This window comes from Ambystoma mexicanum, chromosome 5q (assembly GCF_040938575.1).
Source record: "Ambystoma mexicanum isolate Mex_15411 chromosome 5q, UKY_AmexF1_1, whole genome shotgun sequence".
In the NCBI taxonomy this organism is placed as follows: domain Eukaryota; kingdom Metazoa; phylum Chordata; class Amphibia; order Caudata; family Ambystomatidae; genus Ambystoma; species Ambystoma mexicanum.
Window position 1 is genome coordinate 1,087,189,761 of NC_090933.1, and position 20,894 is coordinate 1,087,210,654.

The 20,894-nt window shown below is 43.8% G+C and overlaps 1 protein-coding gene across 12 annotated transcripts in view; it reads right to left on the reverse strand.

Moving 5' to 3' along the window:
* Nucleotides 1–20,894, reverse strand: part of MTSS1 (MTSS I-BAR domain containing 1) — a 1,344,348-nt gene that overhangs the window by 673,632 nt on the left and 649,822 nt on the right. The gene's annotated exons all lie outside the window — the stretch shown is intronic.

Sequence of the window (20,894 nt, forward strand, 5' to 3'; positions counted from 1 at the left end):
TTCTCAGGTGGCCAGGGAAAGGCCATCGCTTTTGGATCCTGACCCTGGGGGTTGGAGATGCAAGGGAGGATCCCCCTGGTTGGGGTGGGGGGTCCTTGGCGATTGGGGAGAAGATTACTTCAGGAGAGGCATGATCCCACTTTTCCTTGTAATAAATCCTCCACTCCCCCTACCTTCACAGGTTGTTGCCAATCATCCCCTCTTATTTCCTCTCAATCACACCACTCTACTACTCGGAGGAGGAAGAGGCGACTAGGAGTTGTGAACACTAACTTTCAGTTACACCACTCTGGTACTGTGACTAGGAAGAGGCCTGGAAACTATTGCAAGGGTCAGGCATGTCCAGAGAACCTAAGCAATTGTAGTCAGGCAATTGAGCTGAAGGGCTTGCACCTGCAACCTGTTAACAGGTCACATGTGCATAAAAGGTGGAGCCAGGAAAGAGAAACCAGCTTAAGAGACTCCGGGCTGAGAGAGACTGTCCTGAGAGTGGGGAATTCCTGCCCCGTAGGGGACTGCCAAGGAGGGTCCTGCCTGGAGGCCAGGATGCCGGCTATTGCTAAGGAGAGACCATGATGCCGGGGCCCAAGCGGGCCGTGAGAGGGTCAAAGTTGTCAGAGTCCCCTCTGCTCAGTGCCCACAGCCCGATCTGTGGGGCAGTGCTCACTGCCCAAGTGCTGCAGGCTACTGCAGGCGGCCGCGAGTCACGAGCAGAGCTACCGGCAACCCACAATGAGATTCCCAGAGAGCGAGCGCTGCTCGCAGAGCTCCAAAGTAGTATGAGCGGAGCTGAGAAAGAAGAGAGCGAACGCCCGGAGGAGCCACCGAAGACCGGTGAATGAATCAGAGGGAACACTCATACTGGGGCGCTACTGGGGCTACTACAGGGGCATATGCCGGATGAACAGAAATAAGTGTGCAATTGAAGGTGAACCCAAAGTGAGGTTTTAACTTTACTAGTAAATACTGAAGTATAGGTAAAGGAACTTGAACACAAAGCAAGCATTTTTGAATACCGAACTAAAGGCAAGCTTTAATAAGCAAATGAATGAAATGAAAGCATGTGTGAAACGCACGTTATGAACACAAAGACAACGAATGAATCTTTAAGAATACAATGAAAAGCAAGGGACAAGCACTTATGAAACTTTATGGATAAAGTGAAAAGCAAATTATGAGCACTTATTAAGATTGTGAAAGCAAGGTCGTGGAAGAGAGTGAGCACCAAAGTGTGAGTTGTGCGGAAGAACACACTGTGGCAAAGCCAAAAGACTAAAATGGAGAATTGGTGGACCGCATGGTCTGACAAGTGCGCCTAGACCAAGGGTACCTGTCTGGAAAAGCCAAGGAAAGTAAAGATACAAAATCTTCACTTATGAATAAGATTGCCGAAGTGAATGGGAAAGGTAGCAATCTGTATCAACTGAACTTGGATTATAAAGCTGACCTGGAACTTGTTTAGCGAATTAAGAGACTTGAACTTATTGCGAGTGTACACGCTGGAAGAGCCGACGTCTTGGGGAAGGGAAACCCAAGACATTGTGAACTTTGTTGTTGCCTTGAGGAAAGGAACCCTAAGGCCATTTTGGAGCCGTTTCATCTTCTTGGGGAAGAGAACCTCAACTTGTTTGGAATTGTGTTGTCGTCTTAGGACAGGGAACCCTGAGGCCTTAAACTGTGTTGCCTTCTTGGGGAAAGGAACCCTGAGACTTGTTGGAACTACTTTGAACTTGGGGAATGAGAGCTGAAAAGTATGCCAAGCACTGAAGAAGCACAGAACCCTATTCCTTTCGTTGCTGACATCCCTACACATGGTTTAGCTTTAGTTGAGGACAAGTATAGGTTTTGGAGACGGACTGAGCCTACTGCCTCTGACTACCCTCAGTTTCTTTAGGTAGGGAAATCACACCTTAGAATAGGGCAATGGAAACCAAACAAATGAGGACAACAACAACAAAAATAGGAGAAGCCCCCCACAACTTCCTGCCTAGAAGAAAATAAGACACATCTGAACTTTTTCTCTTTCACACACTTCAGAAAAAGGCATGTTGGGATAATCACATGTGCTCAGCTTAACAAAAATCAAGTCCAAAGACAAGGAATACAACAACAAAAAAGGCCAACCAGAACAAATGGTGTCATCATAAAATGAACAGCAGGCATCCTGGTCCATGTTGCAGAGCAGTCCTAAAACATATGTATATGGCTTGGAGGCTAGGTTGGCCACCCATTCTACAGGCTAACACATGTATTTTAGTCTATCCCAAGCAAGAACACTCTTGCGTTTGTACAGTTAACTGGCCTTCGGCCAATTTAGGCTTCAGAATACGGTAGGCGATTGGAGGTGGAATGTGAACATTTATAAAACCTCATGGGTCCTGTATCACTCATCTTCCTTCACGGTTTCTGCACACTCTGGCTAAAAGGATTCATGAAGTATGATTCTGATGCTTCCAAACTGAGATCCCCCATCTATAAGGAGATCTCAAGGCTTTCACGGACTCCTTCACGAAGCTGTGAGAATCAAAGCAAGGATGCCGTTCAAATATTCAAGATCGATGAGAGTTGCAGATAAAATCCTTCAGGCTATGGCTTAGAGGTTGGGCTGCTTTTTTTCTCAACGTTATTTAAATAAATGAACATTATCAGCAGCATAAAACCATACCAATGATGTAAGTTGGATAACCAAAGGCACCAGAAGAAAAAAAAGAAGAAAAAAAAAAAAGAAAGGCACCATGCGCAATGTAAGGCTAAGTGCCAAGGACGAGTATGCTCGTCATTTTTGCATAGACTTGCAGAACAGCCAGTTAGTTAAGGGGTTAAACCCCTTGAGTGTCCATGTCAGCAGTTCTAAGTGTAAGGTATAGGAGGTAGTCTTGCACCCTGTCCCTGATGTGCTTCTGGAATGCATGGGGCCACTATTTAACACGCCGCCCCCGAGGGCGGCCGGTTCTAGAGAGAAAAAAAAAGTGATGGGTGAAATGGCTGAACCAACGCTTCCATACCATTTGGAATTCCTCCAGGATGCGTTCCATTTGATTTAGGACAAAGAATTCGTTTTATTTATGCCCTCCTCAAAATTAAAAACCCAGCATGACCTGCATTGTGGACATGCTTAGGCCTTGTCGCATAGTACAACCAAGAATAATTTGCATATGGCTGGTCCCCTTCTGTAATGACACAGGAGAGCAAAAAACTTTGGAATATAAAATCTATTCAGCTTTACTCCCTGGGCTAAGACCGCGTTATCGCTTCCGGTTGTACAACTGGTTCTGGAGTATTTATTTTTTAAATCATTTTTTTAAGTCAACTTGACACTACCTTATCTATTTAGCAAACGACATTTTCCAGAAGCCGCATTAATCGGACTTGACGCGTCAGTGTATTCATGAAAGACGGATGTAACAAGAGGACACCATAGAGTGATAAATATGGAGCAGCTTGCAGCCTGGAGATTCTAGCAATGTGAAAGCAGGCGTGCGGCAGGCATCTCAGCTGCTTCGAGCGCCAAAATCACATGCATGGTATAGGCGAACGCGTGTCTTCCCTTCTCGTCTAGCCCCAGCAAGAACGCGCTTGTGTTTTTTCAATAATTTGACGTTTCCAATGTTGTTGCAGTGTGACAGTGTCTGCGCTTTGTTTAGCCAATGCCTGCACATTGTGTTTAGCCTGAACGCCACCGACAAGACGGGGCACGTACAGTCTGCAACACGAGGATGGGCTCAATGGCAAGGTTTAACGGTACTTCCCTGCTCTGCATTTAGGATTTATAAGCTCCAGCTTTCGACTTTTCCCGTAACTGGAGTTGTCATAACCTTGCTCCTGGTGCACAGATGCTCGGAGAGAATGGCTGAAGCCAGATTCTAGCGGCTAAAATGACACACGACTCTTCGGCTTTATTTAGCGTAATCACACACCATTCTCGCATGGCCCCTTTTAAATGCAGAATTTGACAATAAGTGACCCATGTGGTAGAGAGGTAGCATTACAGTTAATTGTTAAAACTCATAATTTGGTTCCTAGCTAGGATACATTAAGGGAGGGAGGGAGCAGCGAGAGGGGTGGAGAAAGAGCACGAGAAAGAGCGAGAAGGGAAGAGGGGGGTGTTAAGAAGGAGACTCTAGACACAATACTTGTGGATGATCTAATCCTTTTATTTAGATCATATGTATAGAAACGACCCCCAGCTGGGAAGGCATCAGCTGCTCCCTTCTCATCAGCAACTGCTTCTCCTCCCTGCACATTCCCTCCCAGAATCTCATGATGTTAAGGTGGTTCCATAGTTGCCATGTAACCAGAATCATAACAAGAACTAATCATAATAGGAACTATGTACAAGATATTTAATACATACATTTGAATAGCGTGGTAATTAATGACGAACATAAGAATGAAGAATAATAACTTATCATGCCTAACGGGGGTAAGGGGGGGAAGAGTGGGGTAGGAGAGGAGGGGTCTGGGGCAATGGAGAAAGAGGGCGAGGGGAGAGGGGGGTTGGTAGAGAGAGAGAGTGAGGGGGCGCAAGAACACAGAGGAAGGTTGAAAGTGCTTTACATTAGTGGGGTGCAGTGGAAGTTGTGTGGCAATGGTCCATTCAGCTCTTTGTCAAATCAGAAGTAACAATCTGTCCCCCCTTTTAGCTCAAAGAATTGTCAAACCTCTTGTGACGAAGTTAGATGGCAGATACGTTTTTGGGATGATGAAAGTTAGGGGAGTAGAGGGGGCATTCAATATAGCCTTATAGACCGAAGCAGGAGGGGGTCATTATTCAGGGCTGGGCAGATTACATTAGCAGGAGCTAAAAGCAGTTGTTGGGAATACAGCATTAAGCAGGCACCATGAGCTACCAGTGGGGGAACAAGTAGCAAGTGCATTGTGTTACGTAAATCTAATTTCCACACAAGAAGTAAACATAATTGTATCCATTATTTGTGACCTCTTAGGTTTTAAATGTCATATAGATGTATTCAAAAGTTTATTTTTAGATTGCACCAAATGCAGAGAGTTCAATTCGTAGAAGTGTGCATGTTCGACCAGGGGAGTCGACTTATGAATTTCCTGGGGGGGCAAATACAGGAAGTGACATCACTGGCAGTTATATGACTGCAAATTTGCATGTAGTCGCCAACTTGGTGCAACAGCGCGCGGGGGGGCGGGTGTTGACGCGCGCAGCGCAGAACAGTGGAAACATTGGCTAGCATGTACTGCATATACTAAAGTCAAGAAAGAAGGAGATTTAAGCCTTCGAGTTGCATTCCAGTAAGACATCACTGCCCCTACTCCACTGCTCTATAATCGTTCAGCAACACAACTAGGATGGGAGAATGAAATGCTTGCTAAACAGAAGGTACAACTGCAAGGTGGAGTACCACCACCTCCACCACCAAAAAAAAGTTCCCAATTCAAGGGAAACGAGAATTAAAGACATTTCCCGATTAAAAACTACCAAGCAAGACGTGTGTGGGGCCATAGTTCAGTAAAACATCAACAATTCAAACTTACAATAGTGCTGCTGTAGATTGGCCAGCCGAAAGTGACATTTGCTCAGATGTTAACTCTGGGTAACCAGATAGGTTTAAGATTAAGCTACATCCCTAACTCTTTCAGTGGACAGATCAGATGTGCTGCTGAAGTATAATGCAATCAAGTGTGGTTTCAGACTTAGGGGGCGGGGGGGGGGGGGGGGAATACAGTGTTAACTGCTTTTAACATTGTAGTTTACCAGAAATTCTGGTAAAGTAGTGTACTATGTTAAAAAGCAGTTACCCAGGCCCACCCTGCACCCAGGTGATGTTTGGAACTGATGGAAGCACTTGCGTCTAAATGTTGTAGCCATGGTTGTCTCCATGTTTTTAAAACTCCCACTTTCTGGGTTTTTAACATTTATTTGAAACACCCCTTATTCAAAAAATGAAGGAGTCAGTAAAAAAAAAAGTATACCCCACTTATGCTTAATAACGTCTTACCTCCCAAGAAACCTTCAGTCAAAATTCACGCATTGCAATGTTCCTAAATTCAGATTGCAGAGTAGTGTCTGACGAAACCTCAATCAGCTCTTCCTGGGCATCAAATGGAAGATGCACCACCTCCTCTGCCAGAAAAGTCTGCATCACCCAGTCATTAATGCCAGCATTTTCTTCAGAGAAGAATTCATCAAAGCTGGACCTTAATGTTGCTAGGTGGCTTTCCCAGCTCCAACTGTTCTTTTGCAAAGGTCTAGCTTCCTCTTGAAGGCAAATACTTTTTTATTCATTCTTTCCTCTGTGTTCCCATGTCCACAGGAATGCCCCCAAAGGTGGGATTGGGAGTTTCTGGGGTGGTGAGTTCTAGTGGTCTTACTTTCCTTTATAAAATACACAAATCACATAGTATGTCAACCAGACAATGTATCATTGTGTACAGCTTAAAGGGGGCCACCTGACCCAAAGCAGCACACTAGGAGATGTATTTTGGAACAATCAACATTGTAAACACACCTCTAGTTTAGATTGTAAAGAGCGCTTGTGCTGCAATTGCAAGCACCCAGTTAAAGTCCAGACTTAAAACACCTGATCAGCATTCAGTGAGTAAAATAACCTTGTAAAAATAAAATGCAGCTTTGCATAAAATTACAGAGAATTTTGGGATTATCAGGCACTGGCAAGCGGGCTCTGCTGTGGGAGAAGTGAGACTTGCGATGGCGACAAATTTAAGGTTAATAGCTGCTGTTTATCACAAGATGGCAGCCCAGCACAGATCGTAACCACTGAATGCCCACTGAACAGCTATAAACACTTCTATGTCAGCAAGAGGCTGATGTAGAGGAACCAGTGTTAGAAAGTAATGAGGTAATTATACTGTACCATATCCCGTGGGAGGTGATGCCCCCCCCCCCCCCCCAAGACTCAGTGAAGGCCCCTCGTGTCAAAAGGTTGAAAAGTCCTGCCGTCTCAGTCCCCACAGTCCTAACTTCTCCCCCGCTTAGAGTGGAAGCAGTCTGCGGCACACAGCTTGTAATGCAAATCACACATTTTAAGCGTCAGGACAAAAAACAGAGAACTGAATACATTGCTGAGGTAAATGAGTTCTGACTGGCAACACCGTATAGAGCCAGATTATCGCACCGCCCAACTATGAGTTTGAGGGTAAAGGTGGAGGAAAATCCTTCAGCAAGTAGCTGGAGGCATTTCCTCCACCATACCGCCCAAAATAGAACAATATGGGGTATTACCACCAGCAAAATAACTACAAGCAGCAATACCGCTGAAATCCACCATGGAGTCCCATGGACTCCAATTAATGGGGACTAACACTGCCTACCACCACTTGTAATCCGGCAGTAATACCGCCAGACCAAGTGGCAGTAATTGTAGTACAGTTTGGTGGCATCTCGGCAGATTTACAGGCCACACCGACACATCACCCCTCTCCATGTTTTCTTTTATTGTAAAGTGGATTACCAGGTTTCAGACCTGTAAGATACCCGTCTCCTCAGGTGACTCAGACCCCCACCATTCCATCCTACATAAACTTGATGCCCCCAGACTGTTCTTCTAGTCTACTTTTATTCTACCCATGTAGATCCAGGAACGTCATACTTCTGTTACTTTCATGGATTATTTTACTTTCTGTTCCTTAAAGCAAGGGGTCTTAAATATGTGGCTCTCCAGATGTTTTGGACTACGACTCCTATGATCCATCACCTTTGTCTATGCTGGCTGGGGCTGATTAGCATTGTAGTCCAACACATCTGCAGTAGCACAGATAGGAGAAAGAGGTTGGTTGGCTCTCGACTTGCATCTACCTGTTCAGTAGCACACCTGGGAGTGGGTAGTTGAACTGGCTTTGGGGTCCCCCTTTCTCTGTGATAGCATACTCTTGAGAGCATACCTTTTTTAATGAATATTTAATTGCAACTGCATGTGTATACCAAGTGCTTAATTTGTAAAACAGTAGGTGCCTGTGCCCAAATATGTTCTAGCACTTCTGTGACACTTGGGCAGTTCCACACCACTGCTGCCACCACCCATAGTGCGACCGAGGTCGGGCCTTTGTGGTGCCTCCTCAGGCTCCATTAGGAGCCTATTCATGAAGACAAAAAAAAAAAGCACACACCTTTTCCCGTGATGACCGTCATCAAGGCAAAAGAAGGTGTGCACTTTTTCTTTTGTCTTCATAAATAGGCTCCTAATGGAGCCCGAGACCTCACAAGGGCCCGGCCCCTGTCGCAGTAAGCATGTGTGGCAGGGGCCGTGGATCGGACTGCTGCTTGTTAATGAAGCCCTTTGGTCATTTATCTTTTTTTTTCCTTTTCAAACTGTGAATGCGCGCCCCCGTGGACATGAGGCTGCGGCCCACCAGAGGGGCGCCCCCCACAGTTTGACTACCGCTGCGCCTAAGCCCACCCCTCCAGGACCATACACCAATGAGTCCTAGAGTGGAGGGCTTAATCGCACATTTTCGCGATTATACCCGGCCGCAGAGAAGTGATGCAGTATCGATGGAAAGGGCAATCAATGCTGCATCACTTCTCTCCGGCCGGGGGGGCTCAGCCCCGACTTGATTTTGTCGGGGGGGGCTCGGGTCCCAGAACCCCCGTACTCGGCGCCCCTGTGTTTAACATCAGTTAGCCTTGGGAGCCAAAAGTAGCTCCTGGTAGCGGTAGGTGTCAAGCTAACCAGGGTCTTCTGGGCTACAAGCAGGAACTTAGCTCCTAGTTCCCCTCAAATTCAAATCCCCCCTATCCTAAGCGATAGTGTCCCCTCCTGAGGTACAAAGGCTATTAGCACATAGTTTTAATAGGTTTTGGAGTAAGATGCTGGAGTAAAAATGTTAGCTTAAACGCGAGTTAAGCAAATTGATAAAACAGGTCAGTGAAACATTTTAAGTGTGAACTTGGGTGAAGGAGGACGTTTTTAAAATGAGCGTGTGTAAAGAAGAAGTTAAAGGTTTCAGTATAGGAAACAACATTTTCCCAAATGTTTGCTTTAACTTTGGAGCGTTCAAATTAGATGTTGCCTGCCATTTTAAAAGGGTAGTGAGAAAAGAGGGAGCATGTTTTGAAAACAGAAGAGTTGAAGTTATGGCAGACATGTTTCCCTGAAGCACTGGTTCCAGGTCCTGATGAGGCATTACTTTGGAGTCAGGGTTTCATGTTTTTTTACGAGAGGTCCATATATGCTGAAAGAAACCTTGCTGAGAAATGGGCTTTGCGTTGTTGTTTGTTGAATGTAGAGCAATGGTTTCTTTTTACTTCTGAAGTCTGAATGCTCGAGTCAAGTCAGTAACAGAAGTTGAATACATATGGAGCATTGCGATTGGCTGTGAGGTCAAAGACCTCCATGTGCGAATGAAAGCCCACCTTGAAACACACACACACCATTTCCCCCTGTGACAATGAACCTTGAACCAGTAGCCCATCTTCCCCCACAAAAGCGTTTCTGATCCAAACTTGGTGGAATCAGGGCAGCAGAGCAGTAGTGAGTTTAATCTCACAAAAAGATTACTGACACATGGATTTAATTGGCGATTCACAAGATTCAATGACTAATCCAAGTTTCACGAGTTTGCAAGGACAAGTGTAATCATGCACGAACAAATCGCTATATTTAAATTAAATAAGGAACGCTCTTACCTTGTATAATAAAAATAACACTGCAGCCAAAGGGAAAACACATTGATAAAACAAGCACTTAGTCAGCAGAGGTTGATGTGTACTTTTTCACTCTAGCAAAATAGGGCTGGCTCTGCTCTTGTCAAAACTGGATCCTTCCAATAGTACCTTTGCTGGGCTGCTCGTGAGCTCCTTCAGGCAGTGCTTAAGGAGGCTGTCCCTTCAGAAGCCTGCACTGGATTCATGGAGCTCACCACCACGTGTCCTGCCTTAGACACACCTCTAGGGGGAATCTGGGATCTATTCTCGAACTGCAGGGGGGCTTCCATTGTTTAATAAGAATACTGTATTTCGTATATAGTGCAACACACCCATAGGTCTCAGAGTGCTGAAATAACAGAAGACATTATCCCACATAGTGGTACTCAATTTATAGGCCATGGAAGGATGAAAGGCTGAGACATTATCCCAAATAGTGGTACTCAATTTATAGGCCATGGAAGGATGAAAGGCGGAGTTGACCCTGCTGGGATTCCAACATGCCACAGGGGGCCACGCATAGATATCAGGGGTGAGCATTTAGCTCACTGTGCTATCTGACCAGTAAACTATGCAGCTACACCTTGATGGCCGATGGCCAAACAGTAAACTACTGTAGAACTCTCCTTGGAAAATGTGTAAAAGTACTAGACATCTACCTTAAGCAAGTCTTTATAATCGCAAAACTAAAATCCCAAATCGGTACTCTCAAACCCTCACAACTCTTACCCACGGTGCCTTGAAGCCGCCCGGGTGGTGGGTGGCGCTATATCAGATAAGCAATGGCCTTCTGTTGGAGTTCAAGTTAATTCAATGAATGATTCTACTGTATGGAGAACAGTGACCTCAGATATGGTAAGGGACAGGAATGTGTATCCAGACATTCATCGTGCCCAGTAGTGTGTTGCCATACAGTGATTTTGTTGCCCTGCCTTTTCTTCTGAAGGCCCTCTTTTCAGTAAGATTTTCCAACGAGCCCTCCTGACCCTTCCATGTTCCAAGACATGCCTGCAAACAACCCCACTCCTGGCACTGGAAGTGTTGGCGACTGAAATTGGGAAGAGTAGCACAGTGTACGCGAAGCCATTTCTGAAGGGGAGACTTGGATAGCAACGTTATTAGTCAGGAACCCATTCGTTTCAGTCCTACATTTGCATGTGAATGAAGTTATGGCATGTAGAACTGGAGCCTAATCCCAGACAACCATATGCTGTGTTTTTAACAAGGTCCTCGTTTGCACATTACTCGTACATTTGTCCTGTTTAATAATCTTTATTAGGCTTATAAGTAAGGATAACAACAGTATAATCAGGACCATACAGAAGGCCAAATCGACAGAAAAATCCTCAAAGTCAACATGAGCAACAATAAAGCTAAACTGTCGAATAAGAGGCTGGGAGAGAAGAATCCGGTAAATGGAAGTGATAACAATATGTAGACCCAGCTAGATAATAGAACAAATTCTGTATCTGCAGGATAACTGGATACAACGTGGACAAACAAAGGGGCCTAAAGAGGGGACGAACACGAGAACAAGAGGAAGGAAGAGAGGGAAAGGAGCATATAATAGTGGAGTGAGGTAAACTTAGGAATTGAATTATAATGCCACACAAGCATATAAAAGCCATGTGTAAATCCATTTGAAGAAGAAAGGATGGTACAACAATGCAAGAAAGCACAAACGTCGAGCAAAAGTGATCAAAGTAACAAATAAAATCAATCCCTTTTGCATTATATTTGGGAACAGCATCAAGGTAGATGGCGATGCAATGTTCCATTCTCTGCACATTACCAACTTTGTTCCACCATCCCTTCACTGAAAAAATTAGCACATTTTTCCAGTTGGTAGTGACAAGTTTAAGGGCCAGAGCAATAAGGAGGTCAAAGTTTAGCTGAATACTGTAAATTAATAGTAACAATGGCATGACTACCCAAAAAGACTTTTGAACGAAAGGGGAACATTGACATCAAAGATTAACTGAAGAAATCGACCATAACTCCTTCCAGAACTTGAACACATGAGTGCAATCAAAAAACGTATGTTTATAGGAGGCAGAGGCAACACCAAAGGACCAGGATTTATTATCCGTCCCAAGTTTTTATTTGGATAATTTAAGAGTAATTATGGCTCTGTGGATGAAAAAATATAGAAGTTGCGTGATGTTAGCAGAAGTGGAGACACTCCTGATCCTTGCTAATAAAACAGACTGTCGTCGAGAGTAGTGCCAAAGTCCAATTCCCAGATTGTTTGGACCATTTGGTGGTAGGATGAGCTGTAATATACAAAACATTATAGAATTTATAGCGGCAGGGGCAACGGAAGCCATGGCTATGAGCAGAAGGCCTAGGTATTTGAGTCTTCCAAATCATGTTTCACACAAAAAGATTTAAAGGGAAGAACTTCGGACTTGTCCCTATTAAGCTTGTATCCTGAGACCAGGGAAAACTGCTGCAACCTGTCTAGTAAGAATGGGAGATGAAGTTTTTTTTTTAATAAGAATTAAGATGTCATCCGCATGAGCAGCAATTTTAGTACTGAAAATTCCAAGTGGAATTCCAGGAATGTTCGCATCAGATCTAATGAGTTCTAATAAAGGTTCAAGGGATAAGATGTAGAAAATAGGGGAGAGAGGGCAGCCCTGTCTAGTACCTCTAAGAAGAGGAAGGAAGAGAATAAATCATTAATACAAATAGTCTAGTACCTCTAAGAAGAGGAAGGAAGAGAATAAACCATTAATACAAATAGAAGATTGAGGGGCGGAGTAAAGAAGTTTTGTAAGCGAGATAAAATCTTGCCCACACCCATGCCATCGCAGGGTTGAAAACAAAATCCCAGTTGACTCGATCAAAAGCTTTTTCAGCATCAAGCGCAATAGTGGCATAACCAAGATGATCTTTTTTATCTTTAGACACCAAACGAGGAGTGTTAAGAAGGAGCCTGGCATTCGCAGAAATGTTCCTACCCTTGGCATAACGGACTTGATCGGACTTGATCAAGGCGGGCATTGAAGATTCAATTCTGTTGGCCAAAACTTTGGCAAAAACATTACTTTCAGCATTAATGAGGGTGATTGGTCTATAATTTTTGGGAAGATCAGGGTCTTTATCTGCCTTGGGAAAAAGAATAAGAAGAGCTTCAGAGAAGGATCCAGAAGAACTTTTTTGAGATGTGAAGTAGGAGAAAATCTAGAAGGGAGCTTGCAAAGTGACTAAATAAACTCAATAGAAAGCCCATCGGGACCAGGGCCTTCCCTTTGCTTAATCCCTTAATGGCGTGAATAATCTCCAGAAGAGTAATCTCACCCTCTAAATGGGCATGATCAATTTGAGGATATGATGTTCTAATGATTCTATTGAGAAAGGAGTCAATATGGGTAGCAGAAACAGAAGTCTAAGGGATACATAACTCACAGTAAAATTGTTAAAACAATTGAGGATGTCGTTCGGACTAGTTCAAAAAGTGCCAGATTTATCTTTGATACAAGATATAAATGTCTTTTTCTTCTTAGATTTAAAGTAAGAGGCTAAGAATCTACTAGCCTTGTTAAAAGTCTGATGAATTTTGGTTTTATACTTTAATAACACACCATAGGCTAATTCTGTGAGATCTTTGTTTATTTGAAAACGCAAGGTTAGAACAGAGCAAAGATTAACATCCGAGGGGGAGCGATAGAATAGTTTGTCCGCATCGGAAAGCCGGAGATATAGGTCATCAAGATCAGCTTTATGCCATTTCCTTTTCTTGCAAGAGTAAGAAAATAACATGATCGCACAATGTTGCTTTAAAAGAATCCCAATTGGCAAAAACTGAAGTGTCGTGATCTAGATTCTCAGCAAAATACTGTTGATAAAAGGATTGAAATGAGTGGGTGAACTGTTGATTCTGAAGAAAACTTATGAAATCTCCAACGAGAAGGAGGCTTACTAATATCAGCAAGGCTAAACGTAGTGGAGACAGGAGCATGGTCACAGATGATAATGTTAGAAATAGAACAGTCAATGATAGTACCAGTGAGAGACTTCGATGAGAAGATATAATCGAGACGTGAAAAGTGTCATGAGGGGATGAGTAGAAGCTGTAATCCAAGTGAGGGGGGTGAGAAAGTTCAGGTGTCAAAAAGACCAGTCTCAGCCAAACATTTCTTAAAAGCCTTATGAGACTTGGAGCTTTTGAAAATGCACTTGGATTTCCTGTCTAAGAAGGGATCCCAAGACATCACCACATACAATGAGATTATTGAGACCAGAGCTAAGAATAATTTGTTTAATAGAATCCCTAAAAACAGGATTGGGGAGAGTAGGGTCATAAATATTCAAAATGGAAAGAGAATCAGAGCCAATCAAAAGTTTAACCCAAGCTCAAGGCCCATTGGTATCGGCATCCTATGCCAACATTTTGTAGGACAATTCATTGCTAATAAGAATAGCAACACCATTGTATTTACCAATGGCATGGCTAGCAATGCCATCCTTAATCCAAAATGATTTAAGCTTTGCAGTTTCAGGAAGAGCCAGGTGAGTCTCTTGTATACAAGCAACTGATGGCTTGAACTTATTAAAGGTGGGCAATCATTTTGTATCTCTTAATAGGGTTGTTGCACCTTTTAATATTCCAAGTTATACAATTGAAAAGCATAGTAGCAAATGAAAAAAGGCAAACATAACAGAAATATATGAACCACAATAAAATGTAAAACAGGAGAGAGCACTAATCAAACGCACCAATAAATCACAGGCAGAATCCAAAACATGTAATAATAAAATGAGAATCTTCATAACTAAGAGCAGACATATGGAGAAAACGTGAGCGGAAGGAGAGGGAAGCCAGACCACAGACGAGGGCAGATTACATGTAAGGGAAAAAAACTATCCCAGGTGATCAAGCACATGAGAGATAAAAGAGGCAATATGGTCAGGTCAAAAAAAGAAACACTGGAAAAAATAATGGGGGTGGGTGACACCATAAGGACCATCAAATACACACGGACGATGTTTAACAGGAGAATAGGACACAGAACTACACCAGACCCATCAAAAATATAGAACGCGAGTAGGTAGCACTAATGCATTAAATAAAACAGATTAAATAACACCGCCAAAAGCAAAGAAGAATCAAGATCTTGAAGTGGAGGGAGAATCCAAGGGTAGCGACTGTCCATGCCCTCATTTGTGATGGTGCAAATGTAGGCCTTCAAGTCAGCAGGATCTCCAAAAACAGCAGTGCGCCCATCATGAGTGATTTTAAAGGAGAATGGATGAATAAGGTTGTATCTTACATTAAGCTGTTTGAGAGCTGGGCGAAAGGACAAGAATTCTTTACAACGTTGAGCAGTGATTTTAGCCACATCTTGCGAGATATGAATTTTGCTACCTTGCCAATTTCTTTAACCTTCGAAACCAGTAGTTGAAGTTCAGAGAATTCCAAAAGGTAGAATATCAGCGCGCGAGGAGGTTGATTAGATGAAGAATATCTGACTGGACAAATACGATGGGCATGCTGAATGTTGAGCAAGGTATTTAATTGGAGACGAAGCAGGACTGGTAGCATTTTCTGTAAGAATGATTTGGGCTCATATCCTTCAGATCCCTCGGCAGACAAGAAATGTGAAGGTTATTTCCCGACTTCAGTTCTCCAACTAATCGGAGTGCTTCTGAAGATCCTGGACTGTTTTCTCCAAAATAGCCACTCTGGGAAAAACATCCTCCACAAAACCAACCCTTCTCTCCATTTCGTCCATTCTGCCCTCAAAGCCCTTCCACCTATCGTCCAATTGTTGCAGTTTCCAGTTAGTGCTTTCAATGAAGGGCTTCAAGGCTCCGATCTCTTGTAAAATAGCATCAATAGCTGGGTCAACAGGTGAGAGCGGGGGGTGGAGAATCGCTTTTAGTTTTTTGAGATTAGTTAAGGGAGGAGTAGAGTCTCTGGGAGCAGGCTGTGATTTTTGAGAGCCTTTGCCCGAAGCCATGTCATCAGATAAAGAAAGCAAGGTACCAACTATGGGAAAGCAATCACACGGATGCAGGAGACGCAGCCAGCAATAAAGGACAGAGCAATGCAGACTTGAAAACACGGGACTATAGAAATAATCGGGGTTGTCAACTGAGCAGTGCATAATGTTGATTATGAGATACCAAAGAGAGAAAGGAACAAGACACTCCAGGTCAGTTAAAAATGTGCAGGAAGATGCGAAATAATGACCAAGGCATAGCAGGTAGGATGTGGAAAAAAAGAAAAAAAAAAAAAAAGAGTGCAAAGTCAAACAGGCGGGAAGAAAGACGGTAACACAAAAAAGCACCTGAGGAAAAAGCCAACAGAGGTTTGATAAAAAGACAGCTGGGATGCACCACACCTCTCAACCTTCTCTTTTCTTTTTCTTTATCCCTCGCCTCCTCTTTCTTTTTTCATTACACTTTGCTTCCTCTTAATGTGCTTCCTTCTTTCCTTTCATAATTCTTAATTCTTTCTCTCTTCCTCCCCTTTTATTCACCTCCTCCTTCCCTTTGCTTTGATCTCCTCCTGCGTTTACTTGTGCTTTCTGCTCCCTCTTCAGAGGAACAATAATGAGTTAAGGGACAGGGCAGGCAGCGTGGAAAATAAAGTCAATGGAAAAAAATAAATCACTTATCTATTTGCCAAACTATGAGCTGCGTTAGTCGCAAAACGAATCCTGCAAGCCGACAAGGTGAGATGCCCAAAGTCTCCTCATGTGATGAGGCAGCTGGAATCCAGAGAGGGTGCGCGTCTTCCCCCGTCGGAGAGGACCATTGACTGAAGTCGCAAGGACTGATGTAAAACAGTAGAAACACAAAGGCAAGGATCTCGCCAGTAAGCATCAGGAGAATAGTGGACGCAAAGGGTGGTAAGTACTTAAAGCATTAGAATTATGAAAAACGAAGGGCCGGGGCAAAGCGTTCAAACGGCCATACTCTCGGGCACCAAGCGACGCCCCCGACTCGTACATTTGTAACCATGTTATTTTTCACCCAATTTCTTTTTTCTTTAATATATATGTTGTGTGTTTCAGGGTAGGCCATGGAGGGGCACAGAATGAAGATGTAGGCTGTGGGTTGGAGGTTCAGGGGGAACCCCACCGGGACTTCTGGGGAAGCGACCCCCCCTTAAAAAAAAATTGGCAAAAACGACAAAGGGGGAAGCTGGCTAATGTGGAGTTCCACTGAAATATAAAAGCCAGTACAAAACTAATTTCCGACATAAGGCCTAGTAAAATGGAAAGAAATGGGCATAGTCAACTTCACTCAAATGGACAGTGGCGCAAGTGAAGGGGACTAACTTAAACTGATGGATATGCCCAATGAATGGGAAGTAACATGGGGCTGCAGAGGCTGACTTTATGTAAGCTGGTAAAAGGCACTTTAACATATGTAAAACTGCAGCAGTGAACGTGGAAAGAAATGATACATTTGAAAATGCGTATTTGGAAGATAAAAAGGAGGAATGATGCCTGACATTTAAGAAAAAGTCAAGTGACAATTGGCGTTCATCAGGAATAAAGAGACTTCATTTTCATCATATAAAATTGCAGCCTGTGAAGAGAAAGGCCCATTTCATTTTTGTATAAATGAACACTGGTTTGCTATGTTAACTGTGGAATAAGATTAATGATGAATCTACCTGTGTCCTAATATAGAAGAAAAGAAATATTGTATTTATGAACAGAATGCCTAGGCACAATACAAAATGTTACATGTTAAACACATTGTGTCAATGTAAAATGCTATTCTTTTAGAAGTATGGATGCAGCTGGTGTTTTCCCATTTGAACTGGGAGGTCTGTACCTCAAACCTTGACCTCAAGACCTTTAGCGGAGGATCTCTAGGAGAAGGTGGTCTGGTTTTCAGTTTAAAGGCTAAGATAAACAGAGAAATAGATCAGAATTGTAGGCTTTGCAGATAACACAGCTAGCAGAAATTACCTTTGTGAGGTCTCCCCATTAACTGTGCTTTAGCTTCGAACAAAAACCTTTGAAGCCCAGGAGGCCAGGGCATGATCACATGGGCCAGCCATCAGTCAGAGAAGAGAAATGAAACTTAAGAATTGGTGGGTGCTGGTGTGAAGCTCAGCGACACTTGGGTGCATTGCCATTGACTACCACTGAATAAATATTCTTGAATAAATAGTGCATTGAGTGTTCCTCTGAGCCCATCCCGGGTTCATATTAAAGGGCATCAGAAGCCTGTCGGGACCATGGAAAAACGAATTGTGTGTGATGGATACAATTTAAGTTATGAAGACAATTATGATTCCGGCCTTCTCACAATTCTGAGGGAATAGAAAGTTGTTGTGATGATAGGTTATGGAAGTAAGGTTTGAATCAGGATGGGGCAGATTTGTGACTATTTCGGCTCAGGAGTAAATCGATAAAAACAGTAGCTCCTCCCAGGAAGGGTGTGCCGAGATAGGACTAGTATTTTTCCACTTGCCATAAAATATATATGTGTAGGCAATTATCTGAAAATGTGGGTAGTGGTCATGTTAGATATTCAGAACCCAAAAGTGTAAAACTACCGGTCATTTTTAAATGATGTATTTTTCCTCCTCCCTCAGCCTCCATCATTCACACCCCCTTGTCCTACTAGCAGGCAGTGGGCGTATTGGGGGAATGCAAGGGGAAGAGAGCTGGAGAATCCATAGCATGGGAATTTTGATAATGGAGTCATCAGAAGTATTTCTTGGCAAGTTACAATCTAGGAGGTGACTTGCAAGAAAACCACTAGGGAGAGTGACCAAGAGAGACGCATAATCCATCGGGGCACAATCTTGCCAGGGGAAACAAACTAAACCAATGCCTACTTAAAAGGAGGGAGAAAAAGGATACTCAGCAACTTTGCTTGGAAATCTGGGAGCCCTATTTGAGAGAAGCCTGTGGCTGGACTGACCTGGCTGGTAGTTAGAAGCTTGAGGTGTTAGCTGCCTGCCTGAAAGAGGGTCCTAGGATATGGCGGGCCTCCTGAGCTAAGAACAGAGATCTCCCATGTAAGTAGATATATCCCAAAGCTATCAATTGTGTAGGGAGCTACCTGCCTTGATGCCTTTCCCTTAGTGGGTCAAAGAGCAGGGGGCAAAACTGAGTAAACCCTGTCCATATTGAACTAAAAAGTTAATAAATTCTCTATAGAAGAACCCTCTATCCAGTTACACTGAATCGTATTGAAGCCGTCTGTCTAACCCTTACCTTTGCATTGGGGGGTGCTCTCCATTACTGGAAGTGGGGAGTCAAAGTGTGTATACCTTTAGCACAATTAACTAAAAATATAATTTAGTTAATTCCCGTAGGGTAATTCGAAATTAACAAAGGATCATCCCAGTGCACTATAAATGACTAGTTATTAATGTAATTGGGTAACCCTGCTGTTCAACTGAATGTGCTATTATTACCAAAACGAAAATCCCAACACCCTGCATTCCCTTTGAATACAAATTGTGCAAAACAAAATTTCCCTTTCAATCAAACCAGAATCCCAAAGCCTTGCATTTTCATTGTAGGAGTGGTGCAAAACGAAATTCACCATTTATTTCCTTGCATCCCAAATCAGAATTCCAAAACCTTGCATTTTACCCAAATAAAATCCCTAATTGGTTTTCATTGTGTTACCACTCCCTGTACCTTGCCTTCAGATCGGAGGTGCCATATCTAATTGATGCCTGGAGGGTGGGGGTTGCTGGGAGAAAGGAGACCTGTGCCAAACTAAGCAATCACTGTGTTTTGCATTTTTCCCATTGGTTGATTTGCAAGAAATCTGATGTAAATTGTGCCTGAAAAATTCAAATGGTACTTGTGTCTTATAGCAACGGAAAGTCCTTTAGACATATGTTAGTCAATTGGTGCAAGAAATTTGAATTTGTGATTGTGTATTGCCACAGCATTGGTGGTTGATGTTTTTGTGATTGCCTATGATTCCTTGCCAAAACTTAAATATATATTCTTAGTATACACCGGCCTGGTTCCTAGCTCATTGGTGGTACAGAGGGCATTTGTTGGGGTGGTGTGAGACAGGTTGGAGCCCTCGCTAAAGTTGAATCGGTATAAGCGATTTGGGTGTGTTCCACCTGCTTGGGGGGAAAGGAACTCCCTGCACTGAGAATGACCGCCTAATTAATTACGACACCTGGATCTTAAAGAGGTCTGTGATATGATATGGAATTCATAACACGCTCATACACAAGTGTTTCAAGGCGCGACGAGGCAAGGAGGGGGAATGGAGGGAAGACTGACAGCGATCTTACTAGGCCAGGTGACATTGAGATCGCGCAGGGAAGGGGAAAAGTGCGGGGGGTGGGGAGAGGGCAGTGCATAGGATAATCAGTAAATAAATAAGACACTAAATAAATAAAAGTGCGGCCAGCTGGTGGCAAGTGCAAGGGAAAGTGCAGGAAGGGGGCTATAGGGATACAGAAACAGTCGCGTACAAGGGTTGCCCGGGGGCAGTGCAGGTGTGCAACTGGCGGGGAGGGGACCTGGGCCCAAGATCAGAGGGTAGCCAGGTAACCAGTGCAGCATCAGAGAACAGCCAGGAGATCAGCAGGGGAAAGGAGGAGAGAAAGCAGAAGCAAAGAAGATGGTCCCGAGGTGCTTCCGGAACCAGAGATGGTTCTCCGCAAATTTCAGAGAGGCTGTTCCAGAGGGAGGCCCCAGCAGAGGAAAGATCCATCACCAACTGGTTGCTTGGAGAAGCGACTGACTGAGGGAGTTGGAGCCAGATGAGCGAAGAGCTCGAGAAGGAAGATATTTAGGAAGAGAGAGTTGAAGGTATTGAGGCCCCGAGCCCCAGAAGGCCCTGTGGACAATGCAGAGGGTTTTGAACTTAATCCGCACTGCCACTGGGAGCCAGTGCAGGGATTTCAGTCCTGGAGAGATACGGTCCATTGGTCTGAGGCCAAGGACAAGTCTCGCAGTCCTGTTTTGGATGAGTTGCAGAGTGCGGAGAGTAGATGCAGGCAGATTTAGAAAGAGGCTGTTGCAGTAGTCCAGCCTAGAGAGAACCAGAGCTCTAGAGACAGTGAGCCTCTGGGGGAAGGAAAGGGAAGGAAGAATACCTCTGAGGAGGTGAACCTGGTAGTGTGACTTCTTAGAGACGTCAGAGATGTGAAGAGAGAAAGAGTGTGGAATCAAAGAGGACCTGAGATTTTTAGCCTCACAGGTGGGAGCAGGGAGAGGGCTAAGAGTGGCCGACCAGAGAGTGGCAGGAAAGGAGGGAGCAGGTGTGCCAATGAGGAGAATTTCATCCTTACTGGCATTAA